Here is a 20,099-nt window from a genome sequence, read left to right as displayed (position 1 = left end):
ACAGAGATTAAGAGACAAAAGCAATTCTTAGAATATGAACTCACTTTCCAAATACGAGTCCTGCATTTATGTTATTAAAACATTCCGGCTTCTCACATCCCAGCTTGCTGGCTGACAAGGCAGGCACCCTCCACCGGGGCCCTGGTCCCAGTCACCGCAGCATTGGGGTTTGGGAACACCCATCCCTCTGCCACACGGATGGGCCAGCCAACCAGACAAGTCATCCCCGGGACCTCTCTGTGGGCGTCCTGCCAGTCTCACTAACGCGTGGAATTCTGACCATTTCCACTCAAGTGACAAACATCTATAATCATACAGCCATTCCAGGGGAAACAAGCCCCAGGGTGACCAATTCTGAACATTCTCACAGAATTTACCCCGTAAGAATGAGGGTCCCTCAAAAGGGACCTCAGCCCAAGTTCACAGAGAGAAGACCTCTTGAGATGGCTCTGCCAGTGGCCCAAGGGCATTGCCACTAGGACATTTCCAGGTTTATCAATCTGTACTTCATATCTTTTATTTAAAAATCCCTTAAAACAGATATAAAAAGAGGTTTTATTGTACATGTTAAAACAAAACCACAGAAACATTAAATAGTACCTAGTAAGTTAATTTCTTTCAAAGGCAACTAAAAACACAACCAACCTATTAGTGAAGCATTAAGCAACATTGTTACCAAAAAGCTTAGACATCTTAGTTGTCATTATTTCCTCCTAGACCTCCCCACTGGACATGGGCACCTTGGCACGGGGACTGTGCCAGCTCCAAGTGGTGTGACAGAGGTTTGATCAAGTCCATGACTTGAAGCAAGCACGGTCCTGCACAAGAAGAAGCATGTGTACATCAGGTATGTCTAGTGTGGAAATAGGTGAATGCCCGGCTAGGAGGGCCGGGTTTCCCAAGTGGGAAGCCGAAGATACTCTAACCTCAAAGGGCTGGCAGACAAGCAACAGTGCAGAATAATCTAGCCAACATGAGAGGCATAACGACCAACAGAGTCATGTACCACTTACAGAGAAGCCAGACATGCATTATGCTACCTCTGAGCTTTCTCTCTCTCTCTGTTACCTGCAGCATTGCTCTCCCCAGAGTGTGAATGTATGTGAGGACCTTATAAATACCCCCCGCATAGAAATGCCAGAGAACTCACCTTGGACCTGTGGATTTGGGGTGAGTATGGAGAACATCCGTACTGGACTATTGTTCTGATGGGCACTTTGGGAAGGAGTAAAAAGAAGTATCTAAGAGAACTCTCATTTTTCCTCATAAGGAAAAATAAGAGTTTAAACCAATGGTATTTATTTCCCTGTATTCTCCCATTTTTAGGCATGGCATTGCCAAAGCAATGTCCTTTGGTCATCACTAGAGCAGACTTCTTGTCCTTCTGATAAGGGCACTAATCCCATCAGGGTGGCCCCACCCTCATTATCTCATCTGAACCTAATCACCTCCCAAAGGTCCCACCTCCAAATACCACCACATTGGGGGTGAGGGCTTCAACATTTGAATTTGGGGAGTTGAGGGGGACACCATTCAGTCCATAACAACCAGTGACCCTACCCAGCTCTCCATGAGTCCTACCTCCCGTCTTGCTCTTTTGGGATCATAAACCCAAGAGGCAACCCACTTGGGGTAAGTGGCCACGAACTCTATCTACTTCCCATCCACCTAGGAGGCCCCTGCAGTCTCAGGAAGCCCCTGGCCCTTCAGGCTCCCTACCCCGCTTATGGGAGGGAGAGATCATTTTGAAACAACAGCCTCACACCACAAGTTTCCAGGCTCCACAGCAGGGCTCTCTTGAAGTTTCCAAACAATGTCCCCCTGAACTGAGGACCCACACTGTCTGCTCCTCACATTCAGCACTGATGTGGCTGAGGTGGGCATCTAATTTACCTGCCTCTGGCTTAATTCTCCTTGCATGTTCAGTGTCCTCGGGTGGCAGCTATATAAGTGTCAGTCACCAGGACACCCCCTAAATCTCGTTGGTCAGCAATGGTTTCTTTGCAGGGTGGGTGGAGGGACAGCACATCACACAATTCATCTCAGGAGAGAGTCTCTGGGCCACTGAAGCCAATAAATTTGCACAGGCTCCTTGGGGTGGGCAGCTCTCTGCTCTTCTCTGGCACTTTAAGGTTTCCTCTCTCTAGATCTTTTTTTTTTTAATTTAACTTTTATTTTATATTGGAGTATAGTTGATTTACAATGTTGTGTTAGTTTCAGGTATACAGCAAAGGGATTCAGTTATACATATACATATATCCATTCTTTTTCAGATTCTTTTCTCATATAGGTTATACAGAGTATTTAGTAGAGTTCCCTGTGCTGTACAGTAGGTCCTTGTTGATTATCTATTTTATATATAGTAGTGTGTATATGTTAATCCCAAACTCCTAATTTATCCCTCCCCCATCCATAGATCGTTATCCTTTATTATGCATCATAATAAAACCAACTGGTCGGAATTTTTTTTTTAAAAAAAGGGCAAGGAATACATGGAAAAAAGAATATCCGTACTGGCCTTCAATCTATTGCTATATGTTTTCATATACTTCCTAATTTACCAAAAAAAAAAAGACTTGGAGGACTGAGGAGGAACAGAGAGGGGACAGGACTCACTCTGTGACCTTTCTGTCCCAGGCGTGGTCTCACTGATGTGAAATGAAGGCTGAGTGAGGAAGGGGGCCTCAGATACATCTCCAAGGTCACTTGTAACGAGTAAAAGGCAAACCAGGGTGTGAGCTCATTCTCTATGACCTTGAAGTGCCCTGGGGTCCTCCCATAGAAGCTGCATTTTAATTTTCAAGTAACACTTACATAATCCAGTCCAGTAGTTCAGTCCAGTAGTTCCTAGGGCTTGACACTAAAAAAGCTACTTTGTGCTTGCACATAGAGCACGCACTCTCCCCGCCATCACATTTTCCTGAGGGCGTCTTCCTGGATGACATGAGAAGAGCTTTTCATTGATCCTGTTCCTAAGCTCATAGGGCCAACAGGTAGCTGTGAAACCACGTGTGTCTTCTCCACCTGCTAACTACAGACGCTTTGAATAAAATTCCAACCAAGCCCCACCGCAGTATATCATGTGGAATTAAGACCTGAGGTCACATCATCCAAAAACTTGACTTTTATCCTTTAAGAAATTCTTCTACCTCCTGGGGAGAAGCCTTAAAATAGGGGAAAACCATTCTAGAACAAAAGTAAGCTCACACCTTGAGAGAGAAAATCAACACACGAGTAAAATCGATCACTGAGCCGCAGTTACGGGAGGTTGTAATGAAACCCGTCGCCCTGTCCTGAATCTGACACGGCTGTGTGCCTCTCCCAGCAAAGACAATCACCGTGATGGAACTTTCCCACTCGCCTGTCTTCTACTTCCTACGAAAGTTGCCAAATGGCAGGGAAATTTTCCGAACTATAATTTCCTCTGCAGGGAAGTCTTATGATGGGCTTCAAAAATACCGTAAATCAGTGCAAGCCGACTGCACACCAATGACTCAAAGGACTAGAAAGGAAAGTCACGTAACATATATGACACACTGAAGCTCTGAACCCACATGGCAGCCATGTTTCTCAGCTACATGAAGCAGCCCACCAGAAAACAGCTGTTTTTTAAAAAATGAAATATTTAGAAAATACATGCCACTTTGTAAGGGCAATGACTGACTCATGAAATACTCGTTAGTTATGCACACACTCGTAAATACATTTCTGTCTGTGGGTCACGGTCAAAATGTTTGAAAGCCACATTACAGACATATAAGTGGTGAAAAATGTAAAGAGGAGAAAATAAGAAAGTGAGAATTTGTCATCCATTGAAGGGACAGAATGATAAAAAGGCTACACATCGACTCAACACTACAGCAATATTCCCACTGCTTCTGCTGTGGGCGTTCCAAAGCCAAGATGGAGGAGAACTGTTATGGCCTGAGTTGGGTCCCCCCAAACTCATATGATGAAGCCCTAACCCCCAATGTGACCATATTTGAAGGTTAGGGCCTCTAAGGAAGTAACTAAGGTTAAATTAGGTCATGGGGCAGGGATCGTTATAGGACTGGTGGCCCTGTAAGAAGAGGAAGAAACACCAGGGATGCATCATGTGAGGACCCAGCAAGAGGGCAGCCGTCTGCACACCAAGGAGAGAGGCCTCAGGAGAAACCAACCCTGCTGGCACCTTGACCTTAGACTTCCAGACTCCAGAACTGTGAGAAAATAAATTTCTGTTCTTTAAGCCATCTAGTCTGCTGTATTTTGTTAAGGCAGCCCTAGCAGGTTAATACAGCTTTCTAAAACCAAAATGTATAGGCTTACTGTGGATTGTAACAGAAGTCCAATTAGCAAAATTACATCGGTACTTTGTTTCATTAAGGCCCCTAATTTTTGCTGAAAAAGACTTCTCTCTTTTCTAAGAAAATTCAAGTTCAGTGGATCTTACACATTACCCACACAAGAAGTCAACAATCGAATCTGTAAATGGCAATGCAAGACTAAAATACAGTATTAGAAACATCAGTTATGACCACAAGACAAACCACACTGCTGGATTTATAAATAACCAACTTGATGGTCTAAGAAAGGACTGCCAGAGGTGCAGGCACAGGACATTTTCTGAAGCCAGGCATCTTGTTAGGTATGTTGTACACTTAACCTTGTTCATCTTCATGAAACGCGTCACAAGATAGGTATTGTTATTTCTACCTCCTAGGTGAGAAATCTGAAGCGCAGACAAGAGCCTACCTTGAGGCCTGTTCTTCTGGCTCTTTCTGTAACTCACGGTGGAGACTGGAGCCTGGGGAGTAGGGTGGGGCGGGGGGCAGCTCCCAACAGCTGAGTCACTTTGAAACTCACACACAGTATTTATTATCTTAGGTTTGCCCCAGAGGTATTTTCAGGAAATAAAACAAGCATCTCATTGTCTATACTTACAGCTTCTGCACGGAAAACAGTCATACATAACTTGATCCCAGCTTCAGTTTTAAAAAGCAACTGTTTCTTTCTGCATAGTAAATATCCAATTGAATTAAGTATCTTCTCCAGATACCTAGATCCTACTTTACAATGACATGGGCATTGCGTGTGCATCCTTCAGATCTGTTCCTTTGCAATAGTCAACGTTTCTCTACTGTCCAAACACTAAAAGGCTTCTGTCTAAATGCCTGGACTAAAAGCCACACAGACCACAAAAGGACTAATTAAAAGTTTAACAGTCAAGGCAGTGTCATTCCTAAATTCCACTCAACACTCATCCTACACAGAGAAACACTGAGGCAAAGAATCTAGTAAAAATTACAAATGACAGGGGAAAGGGTTGGACCAAAGCTTTAATTTTCCGAAATCTCACATTCTTCAAGTGGATACTCTAACATCTAATCTATATTGTCTGAAGCAGTATCTTTACAGGAACATGTAAAAGTTGAATATCAACATCACATCATCATGATTTTTTTTAAACCTGTGTATACTTCTCACTATATAGCTTAAGAAAATAAATTCTAAACCTTTCTTTTTACATAATTTATCCTTTTTTGCCTTCAAATTAGAATGAGTCCCTAAAATTATTTGCGATAAGTGAAAAACAAACTCAACTTCCTTGACACTGAAAGTAAAATAGATTTTTAATTTATAATTGAAATAGTCATTAAAATGTCCTTGTTCTAGTGCCATTAGAAACACTTCTCAGAAATAGAAGCAGGGATGGTAGCAGAGATGTAGGAAAGTTTGACCTACGTAAACAAAACAAAAATCAATCAATAGAAACAGAATCAGATATGAAGCAGATTAAAAGACAAAGACATACAACAGCTGTTATAACCATGTGTTCAAAAAGTGGAGGAAAGCAAGAGGATGGTGAGGAGCTAAATGGAAGACATTAAAAAAATTCCAAATCAAACTTTTAGGGATGAAAAACAGTGTCTGAAATCAAAAATATACTGATACGATTAAAAGGAAATTGGACATTGCAGAGAAAAGGGCATTTGATAGCGAGAAAAACTCTGAAATGAAAAACAGAAGAAACAGGATGAACAAAACAGAAAGGACAGAGCATCAGTGAACTGCGGGACAATAACAAGCAGCTTGAAATCTGTGTAACTGAGGTCCCAGGAAAAGCGGGGTAGGGGAACCAGAGAGCAGGAAAAAAATGTTGTTTAAGTATATGTGCTACCAAAGCGAGAACAGAAAAACTTTTTTGAAGAAATAATGGTTGAAATTGTTTTCAAGTCTGATGAACACTATAAACCCACAGATTCAAGATTCTCAACGAACACCAAGTGGAAAAACCTTTAAAGAAAATGACAGGAAATCACACCATAAGCAAACTAGTGAAAACCAGTGATAAAGAAGGAAAAAAACACAATATTTACAGTGGAACAAAGATAAGAATGATAGTAGACTTCCTATTAGAAACGATGCAAGCCAGAAGACATGGAACAACAGTTTTAAAGTACTGAAAGAAAATTAATTTACAAGTAATTGAAGAAAACATGAGTGGATTCCTGAGTAACTCAGGAATGAGAAAACCTTCCAACCATAACTCAAAATCACGAAGTATAAAAGAAAGGCATGCTAAATCCCACTACATGACAAACCGGGGAAAGATTTTGTAATTTCACACCTCAAATAAAGGGCTAAAATTCCTAATATACAGACAGCACCTAAAAGTTGAGGAGAAAAAAGAAGCACCCAATAAAAAACTAGGCAAATGATAGGAATAAAGAGTTTCTGAAGATGGTCCTTAAACATGAAAGATGTTCAACTTCCTCAAAACAAAAGGAATGCAAATTAAAACTATGGAAATACACCATGTCTCACCTATCAGGTTGGCAAAATTCCAAAAATTTGACAATAGATCTGATGACAAGTCTGGGAAAACAGGCATTTTCATCCATTGCTGATTGGAATTTAAAAAAATAATACCATGCCAATGGAGAGAAGGGAATTTAATAATATCTAATTAACACTTTGAGGCAACAATCCCACTTCTAGGAATCTACCAGGTTATTCATTGGGGCATTTTTGTCATGGTAAAGTCTGAAAACAACAGAAATACCCATCAGTAGAGAATAGGTTAAATAAACTATGGTACTTCTAGGCAATCAAAGAAAGAAAACGAAAGAGCGGGAGAAAGAAAAAAAGGAGGAGGATGAATATCTCTCCTCTCTGATGTGGAATGATTTCCAGGATATGCTGATACATAAAAAAGGCAAGGCATAGAGCAGAATATATGTGACCTTTGTGAAAAAGAAAGTGGGCGTGGGGGGGAAGGATGGCTTCTCTACAAATATTTTGTTTTTATAGATTTTATAAATTTGATTAATCATGAAAGTGTTTTGTATTTTTTGAGTCAAATCAATAAGGGAAAAAATATCCCTAACAATTAAAAATTAACTTTATTAGGTTATTAAAATAATTACCAAGAGAAAATAACTGTTTTAAACAGTGTTTTGACTATACCTCCATAGTTAAATATATTCTAAGGCCAAATAGAGCTGCAAAAACTTTACTCGCTTTCACTACTCATTCTTTTTTTATATCATTTTTTTCTTTAATCTTTTGGCTGCACCACACATCATGGGGGACCTTAGTTCCCCAACCAGGGATCGAACCCAAGCCCCCCCTGCACTGGAAGCACAGAGTGTTAACCACTGGACCACCAGGGAAGTCCACTACTCTTACTCTTAATAGCAGTATTGATATTATTTAGAGACAATATGTTTGCATGCATGTACAATAGAGAACAATTACGTGAATATTGTTAGAAACCAAGATTGTCAGTGAATAAGAGGAGATAAACATATATAATATCAAAGTTAAATTATAACTACGTAGTTTTACAGCCGAATTAGAAAGCTAAGTATGAACTCATGATTTATTTTCCTTTTTCATACCTCTTTTTTCTTTTCTTTCACATACTTCTTAGCTCATACCTATTGGAAGAGCCTTAGAGGCAATGACAGCCCAGTAACAATGAGCAACCCCACACCCCAGACTGTGGTCCCTAAATACCATGACCCACACAAAGGAACCAGGGCTACTTGGAGGAATGGCTGATTCCAGATAGGAGGCAGGAAGTGCACAAGATAAACACTTAACATCTTATTGGCCGAGAGCAAGGAATCACTCAAAGATGAATGAGAGTGAGACGAAAGTCACAGAAGGCAGAGGAAGGGGTTCTTGTAGGCAGAAGGTGGCATGATCTGAGTATCGAAAAGGACAGCAATTAACTGAAACACATTGAACGTATAAACACCCCGGGCTTAGAGTGTTCACTGTACAATCCTTTCAACTTCTCTGCATGTTTGGAAATTTTCATAATAAAGTGTTGGGAGTGGGGAACAGGGACTTTGAAATGATACTCAAAAGGGAGGGAGGAAGGAAAAGAGAAAACTGAAACAAGACCAAAAATAACTCACTTGTCACCACTGCAGACAACCAGGGCACCAACTACTTACACAAACCACAGGCAACTAAAAGGCAAAAGTGAGCATTCTCTCCCTCCCTTTCCTAAATGTTCTCAGGGTGAGCAGACAGCCCTAGGTGATAAGGTAAAGTTCTTTACAGACAAGCTCAAGGTGATAGCTGTGAAAGTACTTATCAAATTAGAAAATCACCACTTTGCAGTATGTAGAGAAAAATTATTCAGGCAATATCGAAATGGGTAAAACCATTAGATGAAAGGTTGACAGGGGGTGAATGCAATGGAAGCTGTCACCTGAGCTTATCAACTAATATAAGCATCACTAAGAGTCAGACACCAGAGGATACATGACCCCCAGGCAGGATATAGGCCAACCACCTGTTCAGTATTCTTCTTTACACAACTGGATTCAACTGAACCTTTGTCATTACTGTCCAGTTTTCAGGAAATATGAGGAACCAAGTAATGGGTGAGATGATACCTTGAGGAAGGAAACAGACAAGTGTACCAGCGGGACATTCTGCATAAAAACTGACCCGGTTTCTTCACCAAGTCAATGACTTGGGGGAAAACAGTAGGGTGGGAGTGGAAGGATGGAGACTTTCTTGACTAAAAAAGACATAAGCCACACACATTCAAATGAGTGGTGTGTTTCTGGTTGAACGTGGATGAAAACAACCGGATCCATGAAGGATCTTGAAGCAGCCAGAAGCCCACGTCTGCACCAAGTGCAAGTGACAGCAAGGAGTCCGGTTACCTCTAGCAGCTTAATGATGCTACTGCAGTGACAAAGAATGGCCCTGGATTCAGAGATGTTCACTAAAATATGTAGGGGCGAAATAGCACAACTTCTAAGATTTGCTTTAAAATACATTAGTGGTGGAAAAAAGACTCAGAGAGTAAGAGATAAAGCAAGGTGGGCAAAACCTTGATCCTAACGTACCTGCGTAAGGACCCAGGAGGATTTCATTACACCGTCCTCACTACTTTGAGGTACGTTTGAAAATCTTCATAGTGAAAAAAATTTTCTAATGTTCTTAACGGAAAAGGCATGGCAGAATACTTAAATAGACATTTCTCCAAAGAAGACATACAGAAGGCCAACAGGCATGTGAAAAGATGCTCACCATTGCTAACTATTAGAGAAATGCAAATGAAAACTACAACGAGGTACCACCTCACACTGGTCAGAATGGACATCATCAAAAAGTCTACAAATAATAATGCTGGAGAGAGTGTGGAAAAAAGGGAACCGTCCTACATTGTTGGTGGAAATGTAAATTGGTGCAGCCACTATGGAAAACAGTATGGAGGTTCCTTAAAAAACTAAAAGAACTACCATACGACCCAGCAATCCCACTCCTGGGCATATATCCAGAGAAAACCATAATCCAAAAAGATACATGCACCCCTATGTTCATAGCAGCACTACTTACGATAGCCAAGACATGGAAACAATCTAAGCATCCATCAACAGATGAATGGATAAAGAAGATGCGGTGTATATACATAATGGAATACTACTCAGCCATAAAAAAGAATGAAATGATGCCATTTGCAGCAACATGGGTGGATCTAGAGATTATCATTCTAAGTGAAGTAAGTCAGAGAAAGACAAATACCATATGTTAACACTTATATGTGGAATCTAAAAAACTGATACAAATGAACTTATTTACAAAACAGAAACAGACTCACAGACATAGAAAACAAACTTACAGTTACCAGAAGGGGAAGTGGGGGGAGGTAAATTAGGAATTTGGGATTAGTAGATACACACTACTATGTATAAAACAGATAAGCAACAAGGACCTACTGTACAGCACAGGGAACTATATTCAATATCTTGTAATAACCTATAATGGAAAGGAATCTGAAAAAGAATATATATATATATATGTATTAACTGAATTACTCTGCTGTACACCCGAATCCCTGTAAATCAACTATACTTCGATTTTTTTTAAAAAGGCATAAACCTGGATGATTAACCTCCACCTATGTGAACATGTTGTAAAGTCAGAAGTGAAAGCAGGATAAGAACATGGGGCACAGAATTTCACACTCCCTGAATTTCCTTCTTATTTTTAGTTTGTTTTTGTTTTTTTTTTTGCAGTACGTGGGCCTCTCACTGCTGTGGCCTCTCCCTTTGCGGAGCACAGGCTCCGGACGCGCCGGCTCAGCGGCCATAGCTCACGGGCCCAGCCGCTCCGCGGCATGTGGGATCTTCCCGGACCGGGGCACGAACCCGCGTCCCCTGCATCGGCAGGCGGACTCTCAACCACTGCGCCACCAGGGAAGCCCTCCTCCTTCTTCTTTTTTAAATACAGATCACTCCCCAGCCCAGGGCCACTCGAGCATGCAAGGTTCTAGCAGATGTCAGAGAAGTGAGGGACGGCGACAGTTTCAGTCATGGAAGTCAGCATGACCTGAGGATGAGGACACACCCAGACCCACAAGTACAGCAGGGAAGGAGGGCTCTGGACACCACGTGAGTCAGGACGCTTCCACTCTGACGCTCTGCCTTCATCCACTGACGGCTAAGGAGTCAATCAGTAAAAAGTCACTGTTCTGAAACCCAGCTGCGTTAGTCACTCTCTCACCTTCTAAAATGGAAGGGACGGAACCGAATGTTTGCTAAGATCCCCTCCAGATGGTTTCTTTTGTCAAAGAAGCCATGCTCTGTGCAGAAGTGAGGCAACCTGTAAGATACTAAAGTTTGATTCCCAGCTTTCAAACTTTATGTTTTTGTTTAGGTCATATTTATTCTGAAGCATGTCAAATAAAAAAAACAAATCGGGATTTGTAAGGTAAGGAGAGACTACGCATAAGGATTATTACAAGAGGGAGAAAAGGGGCGATTTTTTTCCTCCCAGTTTTATTGAGATATAACTGACATAAAGCACTGTATAAACTTAAGGTGCACAGCAATAATGATCTGACTTACATACGTCATGAAATGATTATCACAATGAGTTTTAGTGTACACATCCTTCATCTCACACAAACACAAAATTCAAGAAATAGAAAAAAAAATTTTTTCCTTTTAATGAGAACTCAGGATTTACTGTCTTAAAAACTTTCATCTATTTATATATTTTTATATACATTTCATATATTATCATATACAATGATATTTCATATATAACATACAGTAATGTTAATTATATTTATCACGTTGTACGTTACATCCCTAGTACTTATTTATCTTATAACTGGAAGTTTGTACTTTTTGACCCCCTTCATCCAACTCCCTCTCCTCTCCACCTCCCCCCACCTTCGATAACCACAAATCTGGTCTCTTTTTCTATGAGTTTGTTTTTGAAGTATAACTGACCTACAACACTGTTAGTTCCTATCACACAACACAGTGATTTGCTATTTCCATATGTTTCAGAAAAGGGACTACTGCAACAGAGAAAACTCAGACCTTGGGGTCTCCAACAATCTCCCCAGTTTAAAAGCATTTTACAAAAATGACTTTTGACCTTCAAAGTCACTAAGTCTGAAAGTTAGACTCAGCACTTGCCTGCTTTTTAAGTAACTATAAGCACCATCGCTAATGCAAGAACACCTTCAGTGAGTTTAATTACTGAAAAATTACTTTATTGAAAACAATTAAGAGCCTGGTGATGGAAACATCCTAATAGAAAAGAAACGTCAACCACGGTCCCCCTCCGTAACTTCCAAGTGTAAATCCACGTGGAAAATGCCAGCCAGTGTTGTTCTGACGAATCCCAAGGAACCAAAAACAAGTGTGACCACTCATACTGCATGACCTTAGGAAGTGCTCACAAAGACGTTCTAACTTTCCTCCCGCAGGGCTGCCTCCCAGACTTTCCCTGAAGTGCACAGCAAGTTCTGTTCTTGAAAAAGGATCTGGCTGGCACCTCCTTTGCTGCCCTGGCACAAAGGTCACCAAGACAATAATCTGATCCACCCTGGAACATTTCCTCCCGTAAGAAAACTCTCTCTCCAAAGACAAAGCAAACAGTGATGCAGAAAACAAGAAACTAAAGCACCAGCCACGGTCAAGGACAGAGATAAGGGATGACACAGCAGAAAGAACAGTCTGACAGAACGTTCTGTAAGAACCCTCACCTGGGCCACCAGGGAGGTCCCCCTGATGCAAGATGTGCCCCTGGCAAGTCATGAGGAAGCTGGACGTTGCTTCTTCCCTCTCCAGGGCCAATAATTCCTTACACATTGCTGAGAGGCTCAGACAAGGAAAGTACAGGAAAGGAAGGGATTTTTTAAACTGGAAAGCATAACTCCTGTGATTCTCACTTTTTAAAAAACATATCCCACACGTTGTTAGCAAAACTATCACAGCTTCCTTCGACGGCCCTTGAAATTTCAAAATCATGTGTTTTCATTTTCCAAATCTAAAATATTAACAAAGTTTTATTCGAACTACACACGTACCTGCTCCCAAGATGCAGATGTGCTTCTGCCCGTCCAGGCTGTATCTCCCCCTGGTCCGCAGGAAATCCACACTCCGCTTGTCACGGCATCACTCTCACCTGCTAGCATTTGGCTCCTTTTTTTTTTTTTTCCTGTTTTCCTGCTCTCCCTCATTTCACTCAAGACCAGGGACAGACCACCTTGCTAGGAACACTAAAACCTTGCATGACACTGTCATAATAAACATTCACAAAACTAGCCGGGCAAAATGACTCTGGAGTCCAAACGCAGACCATAAGGACATGAGCATTATTAAAAGGCCACCTGGATAAAGATGTTATGAGCTTGGATTTCCCTGGTGGTGCAGAAGAGTAGCCCCCGCTCACTGCAACCAGAGAAAGGCCGCGCACAGCAACAAAGTCCCAATGCAGCCAAAAATAAATAAATAAATTTATTTAAAAAAAAAATATATATATATATATATATATATATATATATATATATATATATATATATATATATATGCTTCTTTAAAAAAAGAAAAAAAAGATTTTTTGATCTTCTCCTGAAGCTTCTGCTCTCTTGGCCATGTTCTTTGCAGGACACCACCCTGGTTGCCTCTAAGCACGGCAAGTCCTCCGTCTATAACCAGAAAAGACAGCCCACCCCCCATCTCAATGAACTGACATGACAAGGACTCAAATTACTGCATGATGAATTCAACTCCTGCAATAGTCCAGGCAGATAATCCAGAGCCTTGCCTCAGTATTCTCTGCTCCCTAAAAGCAGGCAAAGAAAAAACAACTAGCTCACTGTTTGGGGCCACGGTCAAGAATAAAATGTATGTGTGGATAACAGAGCAAACAGCTGTGAGAATCCCCTACCAACAGGAACACGAAATAACACATCAGTAACTCGCAGCGTGGCACGGCCTGGACTCGACTGCAGGCCTAAGCACAGCCGAGGCCACCAGACACAGAGAAACGGCGACAGCGTCCTGTTCCGAGCTCTTTGCAGCCTAGGTGTCAACTCAGTCAAAGGCCGAGCCCCCTGCAGGCTGGAGCCCCGTCCCTGATCCCCTCTCCCTGCTCTTTTCCCCTCCCCTCCTGTCCCTGACTAGGGGCTGCCTCCCAGGAGTCTCCTTTCCTGGTTCTACACACCGTGCACTTGGTTCCTACTCGTGCACCAATCATGCCTATCTGATTTCAAAAAGAAAGCAGACACACATTATTCAGCCTTAAAAGGAAAGAAATTCTGACACACGCCATGACATGGATGAACCTTTTTTTTTTTTTTGGCCTTTTTAATCATTTGCATATTATTTCCTAATTTGTCTCCAGCTTCTGACATGGCTGAACCTTGAGGACATTATGCTAAGTGAGATAAGCCAGCCACAAGAGGGCGAACACTGCAAGATTCCACTTACAGGAGGCTCTTAAGGTCATCAAGATCAGAGAGACAGGAAGCAGAGAGTGGTTTTCAGGGTCTGGGGGAGGGAGGAATGGGGAGTCAGTGTTTAACGGGTACAGAGTTTCCATGTGTGAAGGTGAAAATTCTAGAGCTGGATGGTGGCGATGGTAGCACAACAGTATGAATGCGCTTAATGCCTCTGAACTGTGCACTTAAAAACGGTTAAGCTGGGCTTCCCTGGTGGCGCAGTGGTTGAGAGTCCGCCTGCCGATGCAGGGGACGCGGGTTCGTGCCCCGGTCTGGGAGGATCCCACGTGCCGCGGAGCGGCTGGGCCCGTGAGCCGTGGCCGCTGGGCCTGCGCGTCCGGAGCCTGTGCTCCGCGGCGGGAGGGGCCACAGTAGTGAGAGGCCCACGTACCGCAAAAAAAAAAAAAAAAAAAAAAAACGGTTAAGCTGGACTATTCACAACAGCCAGGACGTGGAAGCAACCTAAGTGTCCAGCGACAGATGAATGGATAAAGACGTGGTACATTTATACCACGGAATATTACTCAGCCATAAAAATTGCAATAGTGCCATTTGCAGCAACACGGATGGACCTAGAGATTATCATACTAAGTGAGGTAAGCCAGAGAAAGACAAATATCATATAGTGCTTGCATGTGGAATCTAACAAAATGATAAAAATGAACTGATTTACAAAACAGAAGCAGACTCACAGACACAGAGAGCAGACTTGTGGTTGCCAAGGGTGAGGAGGGTAGAGGAGGGATGGATCAGGAGTCTGGGATTAGCAGATAAACAACAAGGTTCTACTGTATAACACAGGGACTTATACTCAATATCCTATAGTAAACCGTAATGGAAAAGAAAAAGAAAGAAAAAAATGGTGAAGCTGGTCAATCTTATATTTCACCACAATAAAAAAAAATTTATTTTATTTTTTTAAAGAAAGCAAGTAAGACCCCCGGTTTTGCAAGTTCTTCTACTGTTCAGTGGTCCTGGTGGCTGGTTACAGAGCTCAGACTCAGATAGCCCTGGGCTATCCCTGGCCCTGGTTTCTCAGAAAGGGCCCATGAAGTCTTATCTGTGATCACACGCACCACCTTCCTTCCCTTTCTTACAAACAGAAGTCTTGACTGCCGAGCCCTTGACCTTCTCTTGCATACTTTACCCCTCATTCACCCACGCTATTTACTGAGCTGACCACACTCCAGGCTCTGCCCTGGGCACTGGAGGGTCAGTAGTGAGCACGACTCTGAGAAAACTTTGATTTTCATGAGGCAGGTAAGCATTTAAATAAAAGGGAAACCTTCAAACGGCCTCCTCCGTTCTGGCCCTTGAGTCCTTCCAGTACTCAGCTCTACTAATGTTTCCCTTTTATAAAGCCTTGGGATTCTTTGGTCCATGTAAGTTAACAAAATACTAGTAATAGCAACTTCTCTCTCCTTCCCACCACAGCCACCCACAGATCTCTGTTGCCAAATAATAATCACGTTCACCCACGAAATTATCCCCCCAGCTCTTCCACCTCTGCTTAAAAAGAAACAGAAAAAGTTATCATGGAAATTCTCCCCATACTGCCGCGTGAGCAGCCAGAGACAAGTGAAGATATAAATCGTTCCCGTGGGCCACGCTTCCTGTTCCTACCACGTCCTGGTGCCGCCCAGGGCTTTCCTACAGCTCCTGTTTGTGCTTTATCTGAGATGCAAAACCCTGGGCAGGGAGCCTTTCTCAATGCTCAAGACACAATAAAAATATTAAATGTGGTGAGTCAATATCACTGTGCAAGATGGCCAAGTGACTCCCAGAAGAGGGCTAAGTACCTAAATCAATACCACAAGCCTGAGACACAAATCGCTTTCCCATCCTCTCTGCCCTAACCCAAGAAAAGAGGCACTGGAACGAACAATTGCCTACTCGGACCTTCTGTGGGCAAGAGGACAGAGGAAAATGAAGCATCTGCAGACCAGCCATGGGTCACGTCCAAGGCAAGCGCCTGCTCAAGTGGAAACCAAAGGAAGCAGATCTTTTTAATTTATTTTCTAAGTGGCGTCTAGTTGACTTACAATGTTGTGTTAATTTCAAGTATACAGCAAAGTGATCCAGTTATACATACTATGTGTGGATCTATTCTTTTCAGATTCTTTTCCCTTATAGGTTATTACAAGATAATTGAATGTAGTTCCCTGTGCATTATAGTAGGTCCTTGTTGCTTATCTATTTTATATATAGTAGTGTGTATATGTTAATCCCAAACTCCCAATTTATCCCGCCCAACCCCCCTTTCCCCCTTGGTAACCATAAGTTTGTTTTCTATGTCTGTGAGTCTGTTTCTGTTTTGTAAATAAGTTCATTTGTATCATTCTTTTAGATTCCACATGTAGGCACTATCATATATTTGTCTTTGTATGGCTTACTGCATTTAGTATGATAATCTCTAGGTCCATCCATGTTGATGCAAGTGGCTTTATTTCATTCTTTTTATGGTTCAAGGAAGCAGATCTTGGTTCAACAGAAAGAATGGCCCAAGAATTAAATCTGCTGAGAACAACGACACTGCCAGGGGTGGTGGGGATTCAGTGTTAGCTGCTGCAGCCTTTACAGAAGGCAGTTGGGCAATATACATATCAAAGGTCTTATAAATGTACATCCACTGGATGCAACAATTCCGTATTACGGGCACACCCCAGAGATGCGGTGGGCTGGGTTCAGACCGCTGCAATAAAGCAGACAGCACAATAAAGCGAGTCGAAAAAGGTTTTGATTTTCCGGGGCCTATAAATGTTATGTCTACACTATCCTAGAGTCTGTTAAGCGTGCAATAGCATTACGTCTACATAAACAATGGATATTGGTTCAAGATGGCAGAGTAGGACGTGTGCTCACTCCCTCTTGCAAGAGCACCGGAATCACAACTAATTGCTGAACAGTCATCGACAGGAAGACACTGGAACTCGCCAGAAAAGATACCCCACATCCAAAGACAAAGGAGACGCCCAGTGAGATGGTAGGAGGGGCGCGATCACAATCAAATCAAATCCCACAACCGCTAGGTGGGTGACTCACAAATTGGAGAACAATTATACCACAGAAGTCCACCCACTGGAGGGAAGGTTCTGAGCCTCATGTCAGGCTTCCCAACCCAGGGGTCTGGCAACGGGAGGAGGGATTCCCAGAGAATCAGACTTTGAAGGCTAGTGGGATTTGACTGCAGGACTTCGACAGAACTGGGAGAAACAGAGACTCCACTCCTGGAGGGCACACACAAAGTACTGCACACATCAGATCCCAAGGGGAGGGAGCAGTGATGCCACAGGAGATTGAACCCGACCTACCTGCTAGTGTTGGAGGGTCTCCTGCAGAGGCGAGGGGGGGCAGCTGTGGCTCACTGCGGGGACAAGGACACTGGCAGCAGAAGTTCTGGGAAGTACTCCTTGGTGTGAGCCCTCCCAGAGTCGCCATTAGCCCCACCAAAGAGCTGGGTAGGCTCCAATCCTGGGTCACCTCAGGCCAACCAACCAACAGGGAGGGAACTCAGCCCCACCCATCAGCAGACAAGCCTATTAAAGTTTTACTGAACTCTGCCCACCAGAGCAACACCCAGCTCTACCCACCACCAGTCCCTCCCAGCAGGAAGCTTGCTCAAGCCTCTTAGATAGCCTCATCCACCAGAGGACAGACAGCAGAAAGAAGAACTACAATTCTGCAGCCTGTGGAAGCAAAACCACATGCACAGAAAGATAAACAAAATGAAAAGGCAGAGGACTATGTACCGGATGAAGGAACAAGATAAAACACCAGAAAAACAACTAAATGAAGTGGAGATAGGCAACCTTCCAGAAAAAGAATTCAGGGGCTTCCCTGGTGGCACAGTGGTTGAGAGTCCACCTGCCGATGCAGGGGACACGGGTTCGTGCCCCGGTCCGGGAAGATCTCACATGCCGCGGAGCGGCTGGGCCCGTGAGCCATGGCTGCTGAGCCTGCGCGTCCGGAGCCTGTGCTCCGCCACGGGAGAGGCCACAACAGTGAGAGGCCCGCGTACTGCAAAAAAAAAAAAAAAAAAAAAAAAAGGCCCCAGAAAAAGAATTCAGAATAATGATAGTGAAGATGAACCAGGACCTCAGAAAAAGAATGGAGGCAAAGATCAAGAAGATGCAAGAAATGTTTAACAAAGACCTAGAAGAATTAAAGAACAAACAAACAGAGATGACCAATGCAGTAACTGAAATGAAAACTACACTAGAAGGAATCAATAGCAGAATAACTGAGGCAGAAGAACGAATAAGTGACCTGGAAGACAGAATGGTGGAAATCACTGCTGTGGAACAAAATAAAGAAAAAAGAAATGAAGACAGCCTAAGAGAGCTCTGGGACGACATTAAATGCACCAACATTCGCATTACAGGGGTCCTGGAAGGAGAAGAGAGAGGGAAAGGACCTGAGAAAATATCTGAAGAGATTATAACATGGAAAAGGAAATAGCCACCCAAGTGAAGGAAGTGCAGAGAGTGCCAGGCAGGATAAACCCAAGGAGAAACACGCCAAGACACATAGTAATCAAACTGACAAAAATTAAAGACAAAGAAAAGTTATCAAAAGCAACAAGGGAAAAACAACAAATAACATACAAGGGAACTCCCATAGGGTTAACAGCTGATTTCTCAGCAGAAACTCTACAAGCCAGAAGGGAGAGGTATGATATATTTAAAGTGATGAAAGGGAAGAATCTACAACCAAGATGACTCTACCCGGCAAGGACCTCATTCAGATTGAATGGAGAAATCAAAAGCTTTACAGACAAGCAAAAGCTAAGAGAATTCAGAACCACCAAACCAGCTCTACAACAAATGCTAAAGGAACTTCTCTAAGTCGGAAACACAAGAGAAGAAAAGGACCTACAAAAACAAACCCAAAACAATTAAGAAAATGGTAATAGGAACATACATATCAATAATTACCTTAAATGTAACTGGATTAAGTGCTCCAACCAAAAGACAAAGGCTCGCTGAATGGATACAAAAACAAGACCCATAATATGCTGTCTACAAGAGACCCACTTCAGACCTAGGGACACATACAGACTGAAAGTGAGGGGATGGAAAAAGATATTCCATGCAAATGGAAATCAAAAGAAAGCTGGAGTAGCAATACTCATATCAGATAAAATAGATTTTAAAATAAAGAATGTTACAAGAGAAAAGGAAGAACACTACATAATGATCAAGAGACCAATCCAAGAAGAAGATATAACAACTATAAATATATATGCACCCAACACAGGAACACCTCAATATATAAGGCAAATGGTACAGCTATAAAAGAGAAAATCGACAGTAACATAATAATAGAAAGGGATTTTAACACCTCACTTACACCAACGGACAGATCAACCAGACAGAAAATTAATAAGGAAACACAAGCTTTAAATGACACAACAGACCAGATAGATTTAATTGATATTTACAGGACATTCCATCCGAAAACAGCAGATTTCTTCTCAAGTGCACATAGAACATTCTCCAGGATAGATCACATCTTGGGTCACAAATCAAGCCTCAGTAAATTTAAGAAAACTGAAATCATATCAAGCATCTTTCCCGACCACAACGCTATGAGATTAGAAATCAATTACAGGGGAAAAAACGTAAAAAACACAAACACACGGAGGCTAAACAATATGTTACTAAATAACCAAGAGATCACTGAAGAAATCAAAGAGGAAAACAGAAAATACCAGGAGACAAATGACAAAGAAAATACTACGATCCAAAACCTATGGGATGCAGCAAAAGCAATTCTAAGAAGGAAGTTTATAGCAATACAATCCTACCTCAAGAAACAAGAAAAATCTCAAACAATCTAACCTTAG

The 20,099-nt window shown here is 42.3% G+C and overlaps 1 protein-coding gene across 2 annotated transcripts in view; it reads right to left on the bottom strand.

The window, feature by feature from the left end:
* Positions 1–20,099, bottom strand: part of TBC1D8 (TBC1 domain family member 8) — a 123,456-nt gene that overhangs the window by 56,247 nt on the left and 47,110 nt on the right. The window lies entirely within an intron of this gene.

Source organism: Phocoena phocoena, chromosome 14 (genome assembly GCF_963924675.1).
Source record: "Phocoena phocoena chromosome 14, mPhoPho1.1, whole genome shotgun sequence".
In the NCBI taxonomy this organism is placed as follows: Eukaryota; Metazoa; Chordata; class Mammalia; order Artiodactyla; family Phocoenidae; genus Phocoena; species Phocoena phocoena.
The sequence above is the reverse complement of the archived record's forward strand: the minus strand, read 5'-3'. Positions and strand labels throughout refer to the sequence as shown.